The 9,329-nt window shown below is 43.5% G+C and overlaps 1 pseudogene; it reads left to right on the forward strand.

Moving 5' to 3' along the window:
* Positions 1-1,520: 1,520 nt before the first annotated feature.
* Positions 1,521-9,329, forward strand: LOC144785469 (uncharacterized; annotated as a pseudogene).

Genomic DNA, 9,329 nt, shown 5'->3' on the forward strand with positions numbered 1-9,329 from the left:
CGCTTCAATGCGCTTAAAGTTTAGCTCGAACCCTCGAGCGGGGACTGGGGCGTGCTGGCGCTTCAATGCGCTTAAAGTTTAGCTCGAACCCTCGAGCGGGGACTGGGGCGTGCTGGCGCTTCAATGCGCTCTGTATCCTGCTCGAACCCTCGAGCGGGGACCGGGGCGTGCTGGCGCTTAAATGCGCTCTGTATCTTGCTCGAACCCTCGAGCGGGGACTGGGGTGTGGAGGCGCTTCAAGGCGCTCTGTATCCTGCTCGAACCCTCGAGCGGGGACTGGGGCGTGCTGGCGCTCCAAGTGCGTGGAACAAAAGACGAGAGTTTCCTCTCCAGAGGAACAGCTCACCTGGTACTTTAAACCCGAACTCCTCGGTGGACGCGATAATATCCGACAGCTTCCTCCTGCTCCCGGTCCGTTTTAAACTGTTCCTTCCGTGTGCGAGGTTCGCGCATGCGCAGCGCGCAGCATGACGGGAGTCGTAGTTCCCACCGGTTTGACTGTGGGGGTTGTAGTCTGGACACGGCTGTGACTGCGCAGTCAGTTCACCGATCTGTGTCCTAACACTGACTGACTAACTCTGACTGACTGACTGACTCTCTCTGACTGACTGACTGACTGACTCACTCTGACTGACTGACTCACTCACTCTGACTGACTGACTGACTCTGACTGACTGACTCACTCTGACTGACTCACTCACTCACTCTGACTGACTCACTCACTCTGACTGACTGACTCACTCACTCTGACTGACTGACTCACTCTCTCTAACTGACTGACTCTCTCTGACTCACTCTGACTGACTGACTCTCTCTGACTGACTGACTCTCTCTGACTGACTGATTCTCTCTGACTGACTCACTCTCTCTGACTGACTCACTCTGATTGACTGACTCACTCTGACTGACTGACTGACTCACTCTGACTGACTGACTGACTCACTCTGACTGACTCACTCACTCTGACTGACTCACTCTGACTGACTGACTGAATCACTCTGACTGACTGACTGACTGACTCTCTCTGACTGATTGACTCTGACTGACTCTCTCTGACTGAATGACTGACTCTCTCTGACTGGCTGACTCTGACTGACTGACTCTCATTGACTGGTTTGTACTTTGTCTCCCCACTTCTCTCTTTTCTCCTGATGACTTGAAATAGATGGGTCGGGTGACTTAGTGTAATAATGCGTCATGGTCACAGGTTCAGATTATGACTTGTCCACTCAACCATTCACCCTTCTGAGGTCATTATATCATATGAATTGTAATCCCTTTAGCACATACTGGATTATTATGCAATTTCCTCAATGGCCTTCAGTGGATGCCTAAACACTTGTTTGTAGTCGAAAATCGACGCTATTAGATCTAAATTGCACCAGGTCAGTGTACTTTTTGGGATGCTTTGCTCCAATTAAATAATCGATGAATCAGATTGATTCACTTTGTATTATGCCTCTGAAAACTTAAACAAGACACACCTAATTCCTGATTTTTATATCTAGCAGGACATAATCATGGTTTCATTCAACGTCCTATTTTTCACTTGCGATTGTTCTGTGTGTGTGCGAAAAGATGAAGAATTTCTGCTTTTGGACAAGTCCGGTGAAGTTCTTTGCAAATGGCTGGTTGAAAATATAGATGAAACTGGTCGGCCAATCACCGAAGAGAGAGATTTTAAAGCTATGATTCTTTTCCAATCATCTGGTAAGCACAATAAGTAAATCTTTATATTACGATTGCAACTGCAGGATAATGGTATGAATTACCAACCGGATTTATTAAAAACCTACATTTGGGAATAAATTAATCCAATACTGGTCAGTTAAAATGAACATGCATGTCCTCACGTATGCCTTGCATAGCTCTTCAGAGACAAATGTAATACTTATGAAAAGGGCTGAAACGTTTAGCTTGTGGCACTACTATAACGCAGCCATTTGTGTTTAAACTATTTTATTTAGGCAAGTTTTTTCAGGAGGTTCAAGTTCAGGCTTACAACGTGTACTGTCTATTAATGAAAAGTTACTTACTTTGTTATGGATAGATTGTACATTTGTCCTTTATTATCAATACCGGTGTATTTATATATTCTGGCTAGCGGGTGGAGATATATTGCAAGTGATCAATGTGTTCTTATCTCTGTTTTTAAGTTCATATATAAATATATATTTTGTTTCTCTTTTTTTAGTGAAGAAACAGTGTCTTAAGATTCAGAATATTTTCCAAGACTAGATTGCAAGATATTCGGGCACAACAGAAGGTCTAAAACTTCTAAAGGGCACAGGAGGAAAAGCTGTTGATGATGGACTGTGGCAATCGGGGAAGCGCTGGAAGACTGAAGAGGGTGTTACGTGAACTTCAAGAGGAAGAAATTGCAGAGAAAAGATGCAAGGATAAAAAACCCAAGCAGAGTTGGCTGGATTATATAAGAGTTGGTAACCAAGCTCATGCCGAAAGCACAGCTTCTCAATCTGGTGATGCGAGTTCGCAGATGAATTTGCAGAAACTTGAAAACCTGGCCCTTTTAGCAGGGATGCTAGTGTCCTTCATTCAAAATCCACAAGTAAATATGACGCAGTACAACGTGACAATGAACTTGTCTTGGAGTCCCCACTTAAATCCAAATATCAGGGACAAAAACATGCCTCACGTTCACCACGTCACCAGTTAATACCCAAAAAACTATTTCCAACGCAAGAGCTGGCTGTTTCGAGCAATGCCGTAACACCTACTAGACCCTGCAGACAAGATCCCAAAATGATGGTACCCTTGGCACCACATATTTTGACACCACAAGGTTTCGTTGCTCACGGCTCACAGTCACACAACCTGGCCTACAGTGACTTTCCATCTGCAGCAACAGCTGTGGATGTGAACCATACCCCTAGCCATGATGACCCGTTTGCAAGCAACGAAAGCTTTGACCATGATGTAAGCAGAGCTAAATGAGTCCTGCCAATATACACACTTGCATTTTGTTAAGCCTGTATGCCAGCCTTTTTTTCCTTGCTTAACGTAACATGCCTTTTGGTGCCAAAACCACATAACTTCAACCTGTTATCTCTGCAAAGAGCGGGTGAAACAAATATAAAACTGTTTGGCATGATCCGTATAAATGAGGGCCTCATGATTCTTTCCCCCCCCCCCCCCCCCCCCCCCCCCAGAACAATGAAGAATCATGTCATTTGATGACAGAGGAAAGTCCATCATTCAACACTGGGGTAATGTTTTTTTTAAGGTACATAGGAAATTGCATTCCCAGTTGTATGGCCTAATTATGATTTTCTTTCTCTCTAAGGAAATGGTATATAACTCCTTGGCCATAATTAATCAAAATGATAGCTATTCTGTTGGCCCTAGTTCCTGTCTGAATGAGAAGTGTGTACGGTTACAAGCCGAAAATTAACACTTAAAAGGTGCGTGCTTGATATTCTACCTTTCCACATAAACTGCTACAAATTCTCATTAATAATCATTTTTTCCACCCAAACCCATGCATTGCCAAAAAGTATGCTTGTTATGTGAATATTGTATTATCTGCTGCCTTTAACAACTGTATTTATTTGATTATAGCACAGTCGCAAGGCACTTGCAATAGGGAGTTGGCCATACAGTATTTGCAAGGTGCACTGTCTGCTTTGACCAATTCAAGGGACTTAACAGATACAGCAGCATCTAAAATATGCAGTCGATCATTCACTGTACAAAAGGTACTTGTTTTCTTTGCCACTCTATAGCACAGTTAAAGTTTATATAGGACAAACCTTGTACATTTCCTGCATGAGGACTTAGAAAACATTCTGCATTCAATGTTTTGAAATATGGCTTCACTCTACTCCCTGAGCTAACATAGCAAATATTACATCGTTAGCCATGTATAGATTTCAAATCAAAATCAAAAAACCACTCTCTTCCTATATATATTTTTTAATATGTAACCTAACATGAAGGCAGATAGTTAATAGTTGTGTTATTTTGCAATATGATATGCAGCAGTTGGTGAAGGACTCAAATGATCCTTCACGATTCAGAGATGTTCTTGTTCCAAAGAGAAAATTGCACAAACTCTTGGAGGAAGCCAAGGCAGCTCGGGACAGTGCAGGTTTTCTTCTCAATGGTGTCACCGAAATACTATTTTCTCCAAAAGAACTTGCATCTGCAAAAGGTGTAACGAAGGCTCTTGCTGGAACAGCTGTCCTTGATGAGGAGAAGGTTGATGCATTATTTGGTAAGATATTACAAATGTTAAAATTAACATTCAGTCGATCTTGGATTGTAAAAATTCATTATTATTAATTGGGATAAAGAAGGTTTGCATATTTGGTCTTGTATCAGATAATTGTACGTTGGCTTCATCATTACTTAACAGCTGTAAAAGAGCAAGAAGAGCAATGGGGGTGACTTGTAATTTCTTAACGCTTTGTGCTACAAATGGCATGCAAATCTGGCACAAAGCCTTGAGTTGGGAATTTATTTCTAAATCTGTAGGTACATCCCCAAGCTGGATAAAACATCCAACTCAAGGGCCTGTGTTCCGGCAAAATCTAGGCAAACTCTTTCAGTAATTATGGCTCAGTTAGGGTTGGCAGACATATGGAGAGAAAGGGCGGGTGAACAACTGGGGGTCTCCTTTAAGAAACTAAAATACAACCACAAGTCCAGAATAGACTATGCACTGTTTAGCTATAGCCTTAGAGAATCAGTCAAAAATATAGAATACTTACCCTCCTATATTTCCGATCATTCTGCCATATTTTTTAGCCTAACCCCGGCCCAACAACATCAGCATAGTTCGTGGTCCTTTGACCGCACTATTCTGTTAGAGGAGGATGAAAACAATTTTTTCCAGTCTGAGACTAAACACTTCTTAGATACAAATCTAAATTCAGCAAATATCTCTACGGTCTGGGACGCTCTGAAAGCCTTCTGGAGAGGATGTATCACCAGCAGAGCCTCATATAGAAGACGGATATTCAGGGACACTATCAAGGGCATAGAGGCAGAAATGAACACCATTGAGGGCAATCTAGGGCCGCTTTTAGGTTCAAGGGAGCATCAGGAAAAATTACTCTCCTTAAAAAATCAACTGGAATCTATTCTCCAGGATAGAGTTGCCAGAAGGTGGGAGGCGAGTAAAATCTCGCACTTTGAATTTGTGGAGGCAGCAGGCAAGATACTTGCTTGGAAAATAAGAACAGACCAAGCAAAAAAACATATTAGAGAGATTAGGGTTGAGGAAGAGTCAGCTCCTCGCCTTTCGAATTTAGAAATCGGAAGTGCATTTCTGGAATTTTTTATAGGGAAGATATTAGTGCAGATTCTGCAGAGCAAAACATCTGGCTTGAAGGAGTTTTTCTCCCCAGACTTACAAACGAGCAAAGACTGGGCCTGGAGATAGAAATCTCCTAGGATGAAGTAAGGAAGACCATTGCCCAGATTAAAAGAGGGAAGGCGGCCGGCCCGGATGGGTTACCAGGGGAGCTGTACCGTTCTCTCAGTGAGACCATTATTCCAACTTTGGCAAAAGTCTTTAACAGTATTCTCCTGAATGGAGAGAACCCCCCCAAATTTGTGGAGTGAGGCGACGGTAGTTTTGATCCTTAAACCAGGGAAAGATCCGACGGAGTGTGGATCCTACCGCCCGATCTCACTCCTTAACAACGACTATAAAATCTTTGCTGCTACCTTGTCTAAGCGGTTGGGGGGTGTAGCGGACTCCATCATACATCAAGATCAAAAAGGCTCTGTAAAAAGGTGCCAATTAGCGGACCTCGCGTACGATCTAGTGGGGGCCATTGACATCGCATCAGCCTTTTTTCTCCCTTTGGCCCCTCTTACCCTTGACGCGACCAAAGCGTTTGACAGGGTGAATTGGGCTTATCTGGCCGCAGTAATGAAAAAGTTTAATCTGGGTGACAGATTCCGTCGTGTGATTGAGCTTTTATATAAGGCACCAACTGCTAGATTACTTGTTAACAGTGCTTTGACGGAGGCCTTTAAGATTACAAGTGGTACAAGGCAGGGCTGCCCGCTTCCCCCTCCTTTTCAATCTATATATCGAACCCTTTGCCCAGGTTCTCAGACAGGACACTAACATTCCTTCCTTCAAATTCGCTGGGTGGGAAAGGCGGGTGGCCTTATATGCCGATGACATCCTAATATTGACGGCCGACCCTGATCTTGCATTTCCAATAGTTATCAAAAGGGTGGAGGAATTCGGCAAGGTTTCAGGATACAAAATAAATGCAAATAAAACTGAAATAATGGCCTGGAACATAAGCAACTCACAACTGAATGTCGCCCCCTCCCTGCGTTACCTAGGGATTAATATTACACAGGAGGTAGGAAAAATTCCCGAATACAACCTGGATCGGGTATTTAAAGCCTGCCAGAAACAGCTTAAGGCTTAGGCGTACCTTCCCTTATCCATCTTGGGGAGGACACATTTAGTGAAGATGTCCATCTTGCCCAAATACACATTCCTTTTTAACTCCATGCCTACGGCCTTCGATCCCAAGCAACTAGACAAATGTCAACGGGAGATTAACTCCTTTATTTGGAATTATAGAACCACCAGATTGTCGTGGAAAAAACTTAGGCGGAGGAGGGAAAAAGGAGGCCTGGCACGACCGGACCTTCTATACTACGCTTGGGCTTTTCAACTTTCGCACTCAAGAATGTTGTTCAAAAATCCCGCCACCACTCTAGGGGGCGAAATGTTTCGGGCCATGCTAGAAGGGGCCAATTTACCAGCTGAGGGCTTCCTATGTAAATATGGGGACCACATTTTAAAAAAAAATTACATTAAAAATTCTTCATTCACTGGCTAAAAGCTGGATATTAATCAGAAAGAAAATAGGACTCAGTTATTTTTCTAACTTGGTACCAATATGGGATTCACCAGGCATTCCACCTTGCCTTCAGGATAGTTTGGCTATCCCCTTGAAAGACGCAGGAATTATGAAGTGGGGAGAGTTGCTGTCTGGGGGTGCACTGCTAACTTGGGAAGAACTATGGGGGAGTGTGGGTCCCGGCTTATCTCGATTTAAACACATGAAGTTAAATAGCTGGGCGCAGGCACAGATCAGACAGGGGTCTCCACTGGGGAAGGAAAGTAACTTGGAGGAACTTCTCGTAGCAAAGCCAGGGGGCAGCAAAGAAGTCTCATTTTGGTATTGGGCAATCCTGGATGAGGTTGATGGTGACTTTAAACTCCCCGACGAGTTATGGGGAATAGACTTAGACTCTCAGTGTGAGCAACTTTGGACTGATTCATTAGCTCTGCTGTATAAAGTGGTGAAACCTGTATGGTTGAAGCAAAATCATCACTTCACGGTTCATCGTGCCTATTTCTTACCTTTACGGTGATCAAAATTTCAGACAGGGAAATCCTGCAACAAATACGGTCTTTTGGCAGCATCAGATGTTCACATGTTTAGAGACTGCCCCCCCCCATCCGGCTTTTCTGGGAGGTGAAGGCCACGTTGGATTCTATTCTCTATGCTAACCTGACTATCAACCTCCCACTGATCATTTTTGGTATAGACGAAAACATCTCTGGCCATGCAAGATCATTTTTATTTTATGCTATCCTATTGGCAAGAAGACAAATTTGTAAATTCTGGGTTGATGTTGCTGCACCAACACACTCCGGCTAGTTGACGTCCCTGTATGAAACCTCTAGAGTGGATCAGGCGAGGACCTGTAGTAAGAAAAAACTAGCATTTTGGGATCTATTGGTACACTGGTCTTAGGATTACCGTTTTTTTTTATGATTATGCCTTTTATGCTCCATGGACCACTGTTACAGGTCTCCCAGGTAGAAAATATGGTCCTGCAGGTTTAATGCAACCTTGGTGGAGTTAAATAAATAACCTGTTACCTCTGGAGGCCCCCTCCGCCAAAAACTATTTTGTGTCTTGGGTGAAAGCTTAAAAGATCTTGTGGACTCGCCCGGGTAAGACACGCAAGGTGGTCGGTGTTTTCTATAGGAGGGTTTTGGAAAATGAGGACAAAAAAAAACCTGTAGGTCCAGGTGAGGGACTCAAACTGGATGAATGGGTGATAGCAAACTGAACCTATTAAATACTGTGCTTGCAGCTTTTATTTAGACCTAACCAACTTTCTAATAAATAGGTCAGTTGGTCCTGTTCCTAGCACTTGGTTGTAAGCTCCAATTATGATTTCTGGTCACTATGCTAGTTTCTTAGACTATTTTCCAAATATGAACATTGCAAGTAGAGTTCCAACTCATCGTGGCTGCCTCCATGATGGTTGTGTAAAGAAATCTGCTACTGATTACTTGACCGCGTCTAGTGAACATGACTATGGCACATGTTTGTTTCAATTCCTAACATCAGTACAGTCTTTCTTCCAAGTACCCCAACCACAGCACAGTCCAGCATTTCAAAAGGCATCCAGGACGGATGTATGACGTTTCAACGCATGCTTTTACAACGCATGCCTTTAGGACGCAAGTTTTACAACGCAAGTCGTTACAACGACTTGCGTTGGGGGCGCTGGATAGTGAATAGTTTAATTTACTATTCCAACTCCAGTCCCCGTGGATAGTAGGGAAGGTGTTGGATAGTAAATTAAAACTATTCCCTATCCTAGAGCGCCCCCCAGCGCAAGTCGTTGTAAAAGTTGCATTGTAATGGTTGCGTCGTAAAGGTACTTCGTTGTAAAAGTTGCGTTGAAAAGGATGTTCCCCATCCAGGACAGGTGTGAGGAACTTAGATAGAGCTGGCTGTGAGACTCCTCCGACTCTGGCGGTTGTTGGTGGGAATGTCCCAGAGGCCAACAGGTGCAGCACAGCATTTCAAAAGGGCGAAAGAGGCCGAGAAGACAGACTGCTACTTGGGGCTAGAATGGTCATTGGAGACCAGGGGCAAAACACCAGTTATGTGGTGGTGCTTTGTGTTCAATTTCTGTTGGCAGTCATGTTTGCTCTTTTATAATCATCACATTTAGTGCAGATTTTGAGCTGCAGAAAAGTACCTCTGTTGTGAGCCATGGCCACTCCTGCTGCCCTAAGTTTTATCTCAAGTTTTGGAGGGGACCCAACTATTTATCATCGGGGGTCCCATTCCACAAAAGTTAAGACCTAATAAAATCCAAAAATAGTGGTGGTAACATGATACTGATGTATGTTATTTTGTTTTCCAGAGTTTATGAGGTCTGTGTGCAGTACCAACGACTGGCCATCACTGGACTACAGAAGTATGAGAAGGAAGATGGCTATAAAGATTTGCAATGCAAGAAGAGGATTAAAGAAAACACTGACTCTAGAATCAAACAATGAAGCTGCTGGTGTTCATTAA

Source organism: Lissotriton helveticus, chromosome 10 (assembly GCF_964261635.1).
Source record: "Lissotriton helveticus chromosome 10, aLisHel1.1, whole genome shotgun sequence".
NCBI classification, from domain to species: Eukaryota; Metazoa; Chordata; class Amphibia; order Caudata; family Salamandridae; genus Lissotriton; species Lissotriton helveticus.